Source organism: Cygnus atratus, chromosome Z (genome assembly GCF_013377495.2).
Source record: "Cygnus atratus isolate AKBS03 ecotype Queensland, Australia chromosome Z, CAtr_DNAZoo_HiC_assembly, whole genome shotgun sequence".
Taxonomy (NCBI): Eukaryota; Metazoa; Chordata; class Aves; order Anseriformes; family Anatidae; genus Cygnus; species Cygnus atratus.
Genome location: NC_066396.1, coordinates 70861773 through 70875944, shown reverse-complemented (window position 1 = coordinate 70875944; position 14172 = coordinate 70861773).

Here is a 14172-nt window from a genome sequence, read left to right as displayed (position 1 = left end):
TCCAAAGCGCTGCCCCCTGTTGCTCTCAAAGGAATCCCAGCTGCATCCAGGGGTGCTCATAAACCTGGGGGGGACAGGTCTGAAACTGTTATTATTTATATAACTGAAGGGAAAGAAATGAAAGACAGAAGGGGACAGCCCTTGGAGCATCCCTCCACCCGACACACACGCTGACTGCTCTCCAAGACTGCTGAAGGGGACGTGGACTCAAGGGAAAAGCTGGAATTCATGTAGCAGGGGAGCATCCCAGAGTATGCTCACTGCATAACAGAAGAATAAACCTTTCCTGACTGCTGAAAATGGTGGTTAGAGGAATGGACTCTGCTGTTTTTATTCTGAGAACTAGTACCTCCAATGCACTTTCACTATAAATCTTCCTGCATTCAATTACTACTGTACTTGAACTGAGAGAGCTAACTATTTAGTGACCCAGAAAATGTGTCACTCTCCACAGGATGCAGTTCTGCTAACCATTATCCATCTACCTGCTGTTACTCATGAAATGCACATTTTGCTGACTACAGCAACTATAACCACTTTATTCTATTTTATTTCTGCACATCGAATACCATCTTCCCAAAATGAATTCCTGTAATTAAGATGCTCAGCAGAGCTGAGGAACTCTATAATATGGTTAAATGAGGCTGGAATATTATCACATTATGTAATTTACAGCTTACAAAGTGTAAGCAGTCCAGGCCCAGAATACAGAATAGCCTTCACAGGTTTACAGTCCAAAACTTGGGAAGAAATTCTGAGCTGCCAAGATCAGAATCTTAACTGAAATGGGTCAGACATCTTAATTACAGTGGTTTCCAATCAAAGTTCAAGTCTTCTATCTCCTTGGAGATTTACTCTACCCTTCTCCTCAGATCCGTATATTAGTCCCTGGTTCATCTGTCTGTCATCTTGGCCAGTTTTGCCAAAACTGACACTCACTGGAACCCCATTCACACTTCTTTTGTACTGCAATTCATTTCCTCTGTATCCTGTCTCCACTGTATTACCTCTGCTTTCAAAACCCTGATCACTGTCACCTTCACTGGCATGATTCTCATCTTCTGGGATGCCATACTGCTTAACTGCTCTTCTTTAGCCCCTCCACCCAGCTGTGCAAAAAGTACTTTTGTTTCCCTGCATTGTCCAAGCATATGAGTAATTTTATCACTCAACATTTTTTTTTTCCTGGTCTGCATTACGTTACTGTTGCTTTGCATGTATACATGCAGATTGTAGTGTATAGTATAGGTCTAACCCTTTTTTCAGACCACACAGGTTTGTTGAAAAATCCTGAGTAAAACTATAAATCACAGAATCACAGAATCGAAGGGGTTGGAAGGGACCTCGAAAGATCATCGGGTCCAACCCCCCTGCCAAAGCAGGCTCCTTAGAGCAGGCTGCCCAGGTAGGCGTCCAGACGGGCCTTGAATATCTCCAGAGAGGGAGACTCCACAACCTCCCTAGGCAGCCTGTTCCAGTGCTCTGTCACCCTCACCGTGAAGAAGTTATTTCACATGCTGGTGCGGAACTTCCTGTGCTCCATCTTGTGGACATTGCCCCTTGTCCTGTCCCCACAAACCACTGAGAAGAGGTTGGCCAAATCCCTCTGTCTCCCACACCTCAGGTACTTATACACATTGATAAGATCCCCTCTCAGTCTTCTCTTCTCCAGGCTGAACAGACCCAGGTCTCGCAGCCTTTCCTCATAGGGAAGATGCTCCAGGCCCCGTATCATCCTTGTGGCCCTCTGCTGGACTCTTTCCAGGAGTTCCCTGTCTTTTTTGTACCAGGGAGCCCAGAACTGGACACAGTACTCCAGGTGAGGCCTGACCAGGGCAGAGTAGAGGGGGAGGATCACCTCCCTTGACCTGCTGGCCACACTCCTTTTAATGCATGCCAGGATCCCATTGGCCCTCTTGGCCACGAGGGCACACTGCTGGCTCATGGTCAACTGTCATCCACCAGGACCCCCAGGTCCTTCTCCTCAGAGCTTCTCTCCAGCAGGTCGTCCCCCAGCCTGTACTGATACACCCGGTTGTTCCTTCCCAGGACTCTACACTTCCTCTTATTAAACCTCATTTGGTTTATTCCTGCCCATCTCTCCAGCCAGTCCAGGTCTCGCTGAATGGCGGCACAACCTTCTGGCGTGTCGGCCACTCCTCCCAGCTTCGTGTCATTGGTGTACTTGCTGAGGGCAGACACTATTCCCTCATCAAGGTTGAAGATGAAGATGTTGAACAAAACCGGACCCAGCACTGACCCCTGGGGAATGCCGCTAGTCACAGGTCTCCAGCCGGACTCTGCACCACCGATCACCACCCTCTGAGCTTGGCCAGTCGGTCAGTTCTCTACCCACCTAACTGTCCACTCCTCTACCCCACACTTTCTCAGCTTTGCTAGCAGGATGTCATGGGAGACAGTATCGAAAGCCTTGCTAAAGTCAAGGTAGATGACATCCACTGATCTGCCCCCATCTACCCAGCTGGTGATGTCATCATAGAAGGCAACGAGGTTGGTCGAGCACGACTTCCCCTTTGGTAAATCCATGCTGACTATTCCTCATAACATTCTTCTCTTCCAATGGCTTGGAGATGACATCCAGAACGAGCTGTTCCAACACCTTTCCAGGGACAGAGGTGAGACTGACTGGCCTGTAGTTTCCCGGATCCTCCTTCTTGCCCTTCTTGAAGACCGGAGTGACATTGGCTATCCTCCAGTCTTCAGGCACTTCTCCTGTTCTCCAGGACCTTTCAAAGATGATAGAGAGCAGTTCGGCGATCACCTCTGCCAATTCCCTTAGCACACGTGGATGCGTCCCATTGGGACCCATGGATTTGTGTGCGTTGAGCCCACTCAGGCGCTCCCCAACTACCCTTGGGTCAACCACGAGGGAGCCCTCCATTTCCCAGCCCCTTCCTCCCCCCACCAGGGTCGAGGAGTCCCGGGGGGGAGTTCTTGAAGCAAAGACTGAAGCAAAGAAAGCATTCAGTATCTCCGCCTTCTCAGCATCTCCCGTTACCAGGACACCCCCCTCGTTCAGCAAGGGACCTACACTATCCCTAGTCTTCCTTCTACTGTTTACATACTTAAAAAAAAAAAAAACTTATTATCTTTTATCTCTTTTGCAAGCCTCATCTCTAGGTGGGCTTTAGCCTTCCTCATCGCGTCCCTGCAGGCCCTGACAACACTTCTATACTCTTCCCAATAGGACAGGCCCTTTTTCCACATTTCATAGACCTTCCTCTTCCTTTTGATCTTATTGATTAGCTCCTTGCTCATCCACGCAGGTTTCCTGCCCCCCTTCCATGATTTCCTACTCTTAGGGATGCACCGATCCTGAGCTTGGAAGAAGTGCTGTTTAAATGTTGCCCAGCTCTCACAAGCACTCTTGCCTTCCAGCAACGTAGCCCAGGAGATACTTCCAAGCAGGTCCCGGAAGAGGTCAAAGTTGGCTCTTCGAAAGTCAAGGGTAGCAATCCTGCTTTTAGCCTTACTTCTTCCACCAAGTTCCATCTTGAACTCCACCATCTCGTGGTCGCTGCATCCCAAGCTGCCCCCAACCTTCACATCCCTAACAAGCCCATCCCTGTTGGTAAGGACAAGGTCCAGAAGCACCTCCCCGTCGTCGGCTCCTCCACCACCTGCGTCAGAAAATTGTCTTCAACGCATTGTAGGAACCATTTGGACTGCTCGTGCCTGGCCGAGTTGCTTACCCAACAGATGTCTGGGTAATTGAAGGCCCTCATGAGAACCAGCGCCCGTGATCGTGAGGCTACTACCAGCTGTTTGTAGAAGGCCTAATCGACCACGTCCTCCTGATCTGGTGACCTGTAGTACACCCCCACAACAGTGTCTCCCATACCAGCCCACTCCTTAATTCTCACCCACAAGCTCTCCACTTGTCCTTCACCCTCCCCCAGGAGGAGCTGGGTACACTCTAATTGCTCCCTCACATAAAGGGCAACCCCACCCCCTCACTTCCCCAGCCTGTCTTTCCTAAAAAGGACATAGCCCTCCATGACAGCGTTCCAGTCATGCGAGCTGTCCCACCACGTCTCTGTGATCACAACAAGATCGTGGCCCTGCGACCGAACGCAGATCTCGAGCTCATCCTGTTTATTTCCCTGTTTATTTATTATATCACCCTGTTTATTTATTATATTATTTATAATAATCCTGTTTATTTATTATATTATTTATAATAATATTTTATTTATTAGTATTAAATACTACAGTACTGTTTTTATAACAAGCAGCCATGCTTCCCAGGGGTGCTCCTGTCTAATCATGAAGAGATACGTGATACTATGGGGTGGCTCAAGAATAAAGGGAAAGGAAAAGTAAAAAGAAGGATGCTCCGTAAATAACATATGCAAATCACTAGGCAGATAAATCTGGGCATGATCAGTTGTGGTATTTTGAGAAGAAACAAGAAAAGTTCACTGTTAATAATAAAACCTCCATAAAAATGAAAGCGGTTTCCAAACTCAAGTGAGCAAAAGAAGGACAAAAATCATGCTATATGTAATCCATTTATGCATTTGGAGAAGTATGAAAACAATAATGTTGTGAGAGTGGTTTTAGAAAAGCATGACCAGTAACTTCATTGGCCTAGGTATTAACAATGATTATAGCATTACCCAGGCACTCTGGTGCTGACAGGATCTAGTGAACTAACTTGCCTTAATTCATTATTATAAAATAAAACAACAAACACCCCAACTATTGAACACATACCCCTCAATATTTAAAAGCAATGCTCTGAGTTGTTAAAGAAACATACAGGCATGAGGTGCTTAAGGACATTCATATTGAAGATCCTTACATCCAATTGTAAGCACCCAGGGGTTTTTCCATGAAGACGAAAAACTTCAGCACACTGAAGTGCTGAACTGAGTGATGGACAACTTCAGCACGCAAAAAACTTTGGTGTTTTTTTCTTTTTTATTTTTTTAATGATTTAATTAGCTGTTTAGCAGCCTATGAATACTGTAAATATCATTTTTAAAGTAGGAACAACATAGCTGTTAGATTTATTTCTTTCTCTCTCCTCCTAACGTTTGTTAAATAATTACTGATTTGCTAAGGAAGCATAGGCGATCCTAATATTTCATAACTGAAATTAAAATAGATGGAGTTTTGGCTCCTGGATATCATCTGTAGGCACACTGCTTTAGTTGTTCTTGCTGCATATAACAAACTTCTGCCAAATTTCAATATCTAGTATTTTTTTTAGACATAACAAAAATCAATTTAACAACATACGTTACAGAAAAAAAAAAGTAAACATTTTTACTTTGAAAATGTTCAAATGAATAAACTCATAAATTTCCACCAACTTTTTCATCAAAAATATTTTGAAATGTTTCTCCCATGAATTTCACAATAGAGTAAGTAGAAGTTCCAAAATAGGTCAAAGGGCTATAGTAATTTCTTCTGAGTTAGGATAACTCAAGTGATACCATGTTTTACATTAGCCTAGGATATGGCCTTTAATTTTTTGTGCCAAATAACATGAATTAGACCTTGATGAAAATCGAAAGGAGAGGGAAATGCATTAGGAATGGCAGGGTTTTATATAAGCATGAATACTGCAGAAATAGCCTACTGCCTCCCATAATGCTGCGTTTTTGACTTTGAAAAGCATTCTTGTTCTTCTAATGTCCAAAATAAAGCTAAAATCATACAGTTCTTCATTCATTCCCTTTTACCCATTCCCTCCCTCTTCTGAATCGACCTTTACGTCTGACTGAGGCACTGATCTTCCTGTCTGACAAGACATCATGAAACTGAAATGGTGGCTGCTTTCTGCTTAATTTATACGAATATTTTTAGAGTGAATACATTTGAATAAATGGTACCAGAGAGCTCTTTTTTTTTTTTTTTTTTTTGGTAGTAAATGAAGGTGACCAGAAGCTATTTTAAACCTTCCAATTAAAACTACTCTGCTTTTGTGTAACTGTAGCAAAATCATCTTCCCCATTAGAAGGCCAAATTTTGGACGAGAATGATTCCTGAAAGATTCCAAATCTATGCTCACAGTTGCACAGGCAGAAACAACCATCTGTGGAAAAAGATGGATTTTGCACAGATTTATTCTGCCTACTGGCTGCACTGAGAGAGTCTGAGTAACAGCCTTCGAAGCTGCATCAATATTCTTCAGAGACAGAGCACCAGGCTCTGCACAGGGCTCTACGTGAGCAAAGGGAAAAGCAATCTCAATGACTCTCTGGGAAATTTGGAACACTATTCTTTTTCTCAGGCTGCTATCTATATGCAAAGTGAGGAGCATGCTGCTTCAATACCTCCAGATTTATCATTAAAATATTCATATTCTACAGAGGTGAGATATTCTAATTATTCTACATTCACTCCTCAGCCTTCATGCTTTTGCCTTTAAGAACACGACAGTAGCATCTACTCTTCTGATACAGTTAATAATATCCACATTGACAGAAACCACTTTGGAAGAACTATTTGCAGGAAAATATCACTTTCTACCTTTGGGGTACCCATAGCTCCTTTTCATTATTCCAGGAAAGCACATGCACTGTGTGCCTCTCCACTTGAGTGCTTTCTCAAGACGTGTCAAAATTAATATTCGATCAACCTATAGGTGTGTCACTTATTCACATAAACTGGTGACCTGTTCTTCTTTGCACAATCTAGGGCTTTTTTATAGATGTGAGACAGGGCTCTCTCAGGGAATTGATGGGGCTCCTCTTCATCAAGTACCTGTCCATAGCTTTCCAGCATCCCCATATTTCATGGCCTTTCAGGCCTGGGGCCTCACCTGCTTCAAAATCCCCTGCCTGGCAGTAAAGTTCTTCTGTCCACCAGAGTGGAATGAGAGAGAACACAGTGGCCTGCATGATTAAACTTAAGCATTTAGTGAGCCTGAAAATGATCTTCTTGTCTAAGGATGATTTAATTCACAGTGAGGCAGTAAACACACTTGGAGTCAAGCTCAGAAACTTGTTATTCAAGAATGAGATGTGACATTTGTGTCAAAAGCTTCCATACAATTTCTAGTGGTACTGACATATTTTACACCAGAAATCACAGCTGTATTAAAAATACAGATTATGTAAAAGAATTCGTGTTAAGCTGTGATCATCTATATATTTATTAAAAAACGGTATCCCATCAGTCTCCTGCTACATAACAGATTTTTCTGTGTTCCTTTTTTTTTTGCCAGTCAGGAACTGAAAAACACTTTTAGGCATGTAAATTCTTCTTCCAACATCAAAATAAACCAACGTATTCTATTCAGTTTTCGATAGTAACGTCCAGCTCTTTCTTGATAAAGTCTCCTTTTACCTTTACTAGTGTAGCTCGTGTCACAATTGTATTGACAGTAATAATATACAAAGTTATTCCTTTTGTTTCCTGTTCATATACCTTCTGATTAATTAAATGTACCACAGTTTTTTACTATGATAAGTTCTCATTGCAAAATTCCATACCAAAGATCAGGGAGCAATGATGAAAATGCAAAAATGAAAGATTTAAGGATTCAAAAATGAGGTTGTGAGCAAGGCATGAAGGAAAGTCAAGTGCTGATTCCATTATTTCAAGGAAGATGCATAATCCAAAATGGTACATTCCCTGTGACAGAAAATGGAAGGTTTTTGGTGTTGATACTAAAAGGAGACAACAGATCTTGTAAGTTTGTTTAAGGTGTCTTTATCCTCGGCAAACTGTAGGGAGTGGCTGCAGAGTAGCTGTATGTGATGTTTCTTCACTGAAAGAAATCTCCCTTTTATTTGTGAATTACAATTTCCCTTTTTCTGGCAAATTATTTTCCTACAATTGTATTCAGCTCTGATTGACATTATTGTTTTTCCAAACCAAAAAATAGTGAGGTTAAGTTTACCATTTCCAAACAGTAATTCTATCTCCCTTTAAATGAAAACTTCATTTGATGCTTAGGGAAAGCCAGGGAGCAAACTGGAATATCTTCACTGAATGAACTGCATCTCTCTCTAAATGATGGTCCTGTTTGCTCTGCATCAAGTTTAGACATGTTTTGACGTGTTGATTCGTAAAAAGTCCAAAAATTTTAGTTTATTCTGGAAGTTTTAAGAATCAGCAGGTCGAGTGGCTCTAGCAAAAGCAAAGATTTCTCTAAATGATTTTACTGCTGTGCACTTTGAATTTAGAAGAAGCCTGAATTTCATAAAAGGAGTAGTCAGAATTTACTGAAAATCACATTCCTTCATGCTGTAAAATCTAAGTACCCACAGTCACCTCTTACTTTTGAAGATGCTATTTTGAATAATCAGATAAGAGTCAAGCACATGAATTAAATGCTTTAAATCTGTGGGGATCTACTCTCTTTATTTACATATCACGTTGTATACATTTCTACTCATTCCAACACAACTATTCAAATTTTCCTTTTTAGTTTGAAGAACAGTTGCTTCTGGTCTCAAAAGCATAGCAGCTATGATAGCCTTTACTCATTTTCAGGCAGCCAGACCTGATAAAAATACAAGATCTGACAAATCCTAATTAATTACACTACCAAACCTCTGGATAAGACTTTTTAATCAAGAATAACAGATTAAAAAGCAGAAGTATCACTAAGAAGAGGCGGTGTAGGGGAGGAGGAGGAATGCTGTCATCCATAATTTTTTGATTTTCTCCTCTAGGAATGTTCACGAGATGGTCTTTTTTTTTTTTTTTTTTTCTCCCCTCAATATACAGGTGCTACTCCATCAAATTCAGTGAAGTTACACATTAAATATAGCTGTTTAAAGACAATAAATTAGAGTCAGTATAGAAGCCAGTGGCAAGACTAGATAATTATTTCTAGACATGTTGCATGGATAAGAAGTTTGGTTATATCTGATGATATAAAAAATGTCTCTCTCCATAGTAAGCTGAAACTTGGGGTAACTGCCGTAATGAAAATCACTTCACATAGCATTGCTGCACATTTGGGGAAGGAAACTAAGTTAGTCTGGCTACATGAACACAACATCAGCAACAGTCAATGTCACAGCATGGAAAACCGTTACATTGCTTGTATTCATTTGAATGAACCAAGACTGTTCATAAAATCACAGAATCTCCTCATTTGGAAGGGGCTCAAAAGGATCCTTAAGCCCAGCTTCTGGCTCCAGACTGGACCACCCAAAAAACAGACCCTACTTCTGAGAGTGTGTTCCAAGTGTGTTCTTCTTGAACTCTGTCAGCTTGGTGCCATGACCACTGCCCTGGGGAGCCTGTCCCAGTGCCCGACCACCCTCTGGGTGCAGAACCTTTCCCTCGCACCCAGCCTGACCCTCCACTGTCCCAGCTCCATGCCGTTCCCGCGGGCCCTGTCGCTGTCCCCCGAGAGCAGAGCTCAGCGCCTGCCCCTCTGCTCCCCTCGTGAGGGAACTGCAGGCTGCCATGAGGCCTCCCCTGAGCCTGCTCTTCTCTAGGCTGTTGACTGCAGATACTCAAAACAAAAGCACAACTCTATAGCACCTTCAAAGCGTTCTCTTTACAATGGCTGTTCATTGAAGAAAAAGGGGAGAACAGTTCATCAGTAGGAGTCTTGCAAAACATAGTTAGAGGAGTTCTGGTCCAATAGCATTTACTGATCAAGGATTAAAGGATTATATAAAACACTGAGAAAGAGAATTCCCATACAGAGAAGCCAGATGTGAGTTCACAATCATCCAGGAAGAAAAATGATCTTAAATCTAGCCTTTTCCATTAAAAAAAAAAAACACAGCAGGGACATTAGGTTACGGAAGACCACCACAAAGTGTGGTGTCTTCTTTACTCACATCTATTCATCAATATTTTCTTGTTTTTTATTTTATTCTCCCAAGCACAAATATGTAATTTCTGCTCATGCAGAAAATTTCCTCTTACAAAGTGCTGAGATCTTTTCTCTTTAGAAAATTAATACATATATATGGACATAGATGGTGACACTCCGAAGTAATACCTTCCTTGTTTTTTTATTTTTTTTTTTAACTGCTGAAACAGAAATAGTAATTACACCTTTACTGTCTTACATTAGTAGTTAATACTTTCTAGGTTATTAAGTGCAGACATTTTTGAGATGCCTAATAACTATTCAGGGGTTTGGGATGTTTTTGTTAGTACTCTAATACTAAATCAAAAGTACAGAGAAAACTTTCACAATATCAGCTTATGCAAATCTGCAGATGTGAAGTACTATGCATTCCAAATTCACAGCAAGAATGCTAGGAAAACAAGTTAAGTAGGCGGTAATGAATCTTTTCAGAAGGAGGAAGACAAAAGGTAGAATGAAAGACAATTTGGTTCAAAATAATTCCCCAAACCTTTTTAAAAATAGAATTATCAAATTGCAACTCTGAACCTCCCCTTTTTGCTGATTAAAAACATCTCATTACTGCACACAGGATCATCATCATAAGACATATTACTCTATTCTCACTGACAGTGACTTATTGCCAACTCCGAATTGAATATTGATGTTTTGCTATTAAAATGTCAATGCCAAAAATTACTCATAGCTCTCTAGAATCAATGGCACCTCCATATTTAACTATAACTCTAACCAAAAGAAGCTCATTACTGCCTATTTCAGCTAAAAAGTGTTTACACTAGCTTTTTAGAACACAACTAAATGCTGTTTGTCCATTCTGTTTAAAAACATTTGGGGTGAGGGGGAGGCAGCATCTATTACCTTGCATGAGAAACTAATCCATCATACATTATGGAGAAAGACCAACACTTGCCTATATGCTTTGAAAATTTTACTCATTGTCTTCACTGTCACTTCTTCAGCTGCCAAGAGCATAATATATCTAAATTCAACAAGTGTTGAAGTACGTGCTTAAAACTTCATTAAACATGATGCAACTTAATCACAAAAAAAATGTATTTAAGCTCTTGTAAAAATTATGGCTGTGGCCATTGGGCTGTTGATTGCTAGTGTTTTCCCAGATTCTGCTGGTTTTGCAATCTCACAATAGACAAGGCCTATGTAACATAACACAAAGTCTTTGAAGTTGTACCAGCACCCCTTTGAAAATCAGTGTCGCCCACACTTTTCTAATCAGTCCTATTGTTCAAAGCATAACAATCTATATGGAAAATAATGTGTTTGGGCTTCTCATTACAACAGGAATTTTTCTACTGTTTCTAGAAGCTGACAGAGAGTTGGTAAAAATGGACACCCTTTTTCAGTATTTAGAAATGGCTTCCATCCTCAGAAGGTGACTAGAAGGAAATGCTGCTACTTTTCTTTTTACAATCACCACCCACATCTCATAGCAGGGTATCACTCACAGTAAAGGCTGATTCACCCTTTTTTCTCTCTATACTAAAGAAATACAATACATTAAAATGCACAGCCTTGGGTTTCAGCTTGTTAAATAAATGCTGAAGAGTAGAATATTCACTCCCCCGTCTTAGGTGCTGGGAAGGCTGCTGATTTTATTTTTCAAAAGGGCCAATTTTCCACCTTGAATATACAGCTCGTAGTGGCACTTCTGTCAAGAGGGGGTAATTCTTCAGCTCAGCACTCCATTTAAAAGCATGAATTTGGAGCAGCTTTTGCATAGCTTCTGGTTTGATTCTTTGTAATATATAATAAAAAAGCTTTTGAAAACCTTTTTTCACCATGAGTAAAAGAGCTAGTTTCAATGGCAGAAAGATTCAGAGGAATGTTCTTTCCTACAGACAACTAACACAACTTCAAAGATAAAATTCAGAGGTGAATAAAGTCTCGAAGGAAAGAGAAAATATTAAGCCTAGACCAAAGCTGAGGAAGGTATTCAGGGATTTAGTTTTCTTGGCAGAAGCAGCACTGTCTCTCAGGCTAACAAAATTAATTATCAAAACAAGCTAGTTTCCCTGAGGTATTTTCAAACTTTTGAAAACAAAATTTTCGAAATACTTCGTATGACTACCTTTCAAATATAAATCAAATATCATATTATAGAATACTGTAATATAAAATGCTATGAAGAAGTATGTGTAAAACCTGGTATAAGAACAGCTCATTTTAAAAACTGTACAGCAATAAGGATCATGAACCATAGCCATGTACATCTGAAAGATCACTTTTAGTCTCCCATCTAATAAAATTGTCAAGAAACACAAAATCACCAACAAGCACAGAAGACACAAAATATATCTTGATAGAAAAAAGGCATTCATATTCAGATTTAAATCTTCAGGCTCAACTTATTTGTTTGTCCACTCAGATGAATGGAAATATAGGAACAATAACACAGAAACTCACAAAAACAATAGATCATGGCATCATTTTCCTTCTTCCTGAAAATGTACTTGCTAATCAATCCAAAGCAAACTTACTGTATTTATTTCAAGGTCTGGGCCACAATTCATTGCTAAAAGTATAGGTGAAGCAATAAACAAGGGTATTTTCTTCAACAACTAGAGTTATACAACTAGTATATTCAACAACTAGTATTATAAGGTCATTTTAGGCACTGGAAACTGTAGAACAATACACTATTGTAGTCAGTTAAAATGGAACATTTACCTTGCAAAATCGACAATCCATGGATACAGGCAGGAAAGACAAAGAGTTTACTGCCAAGTTTTCCAGCTCTGCTGCTCGCTTACTAGAAAACAAGAAGAGGAAAATACATTTAGACTTGTCCATTGTACCAAGGTTTTTTAAATGGCAATATTCTTAGGGAAGTTTCTTGAGATGGTTTAGGATCATATGCAGCTCCTATCCATAAAGGAACAGAATGTATGTCAGCACCATAAATATCTCTCCTGAAGTAAATAGCAGAGGCATGTGAAAGCTCCCAATAATACCAAGTAATACTGTGTACTCACTGGCACTCATGGGGAGCAGGCAACTGCATTAACTGCCATAGCTTAGAAAGCAGTTTACTAAGGGATCTGAAGGTGAAACTGACACAAGTATTAAACCAAGAATGGACACTGAGTGGAAAAAAAAATAAAGTCTTTTCAACATCAGGATAAACTTTCTCTGCTGGTGATGGAAATCGGCACCTCTACAGCCTTTTCCATACATGTCTCCAACTCCATAGACAAAGAAAGGAGCATTTCTGAGCTTTGGTATCCTCTTGCTGTATTGAACTGAAATTGGAACATTACATTCATGTTAATGGAACATATGATAAAAACTGTCTTCAACAGAAAAGGTAAGGGAGTTAGGAAAAGTTCTTGTATGTTTGCCAGGACCAGAATAAGTCCTGACAGAGCAAAATAACTATAGATTAGACAATAATCCAAACTACACTGATAACAAAGACTATGAAGGACTGTGCTATTTCTGAAAATTATTCTGAAATAAATGCCATAGGTTCTTCTGATCAACATGACCTCCTATGACTTTCAGAAAGCAAGCCAAAAGAACAAAATGCTTTGGATCCTGCTGTGCAGAAATGGCCTTTATGAGACCTTTTGAATTGCCTGAAAAAGACTCTACACCTCTTCATAAAGCACACTATGATCTGGGAAAGATTGTTTTGAGAAGTGAAATAATGAGATATAAAAAGAAATAAACAAATATACTTAAAATTTTAAAATATACTTAAGATATTATATAAACATTAAACCGTAATTATAGGAAAGGCCAGGTATTTTAAGTAAATACATATTTCATGATGAAACATAATGTTGTACCTAATTCTTATTCAACTAATTTGTTCTGAGGCACACAAATAGGTGAGTTAATTCAATCATTGTATACTATATGGTTGATCATGGATAAGATAACAGGTCAAAAAAATGATTTGTTGAGGGAATCTGTAACATAAGGAAGTTATGCAATTTGCAGAAGAAGACTTGGAAGGCAGCAAAGAGCTGCCAGCACTGCAAGTAGCCTAGAACTCCACCTCTTTGGTTTACATGGAAGTGTTTGGTAGCAGGGAGACTGCAGGGATGGCCTCTGTGTGCAGAGCCCAGCAGCTGCCCCATGTCAGAGCAGAGCCAGCTCCAGCTGCTCCAAAAGGGACCCACTGCTGGCCAGAGCTGAGCCGTGGGCAACGCTGGGTGGGCCTCTGGGAGAGCAGAGTTAAGGAGGGAAAGAAGTGCCGGGCAACAGCAGCTGAGAGAGAGGGGTGAGAGCCAGCCCTGCAGCCCCCAAGGGCAGTGCAGCAGGAGGGCAGGAGGTGCTCCAGGCACACAGCACAAGTTCCCCTGCGGCCTGTGGAGAGGCCCCTGGCGGAGCAG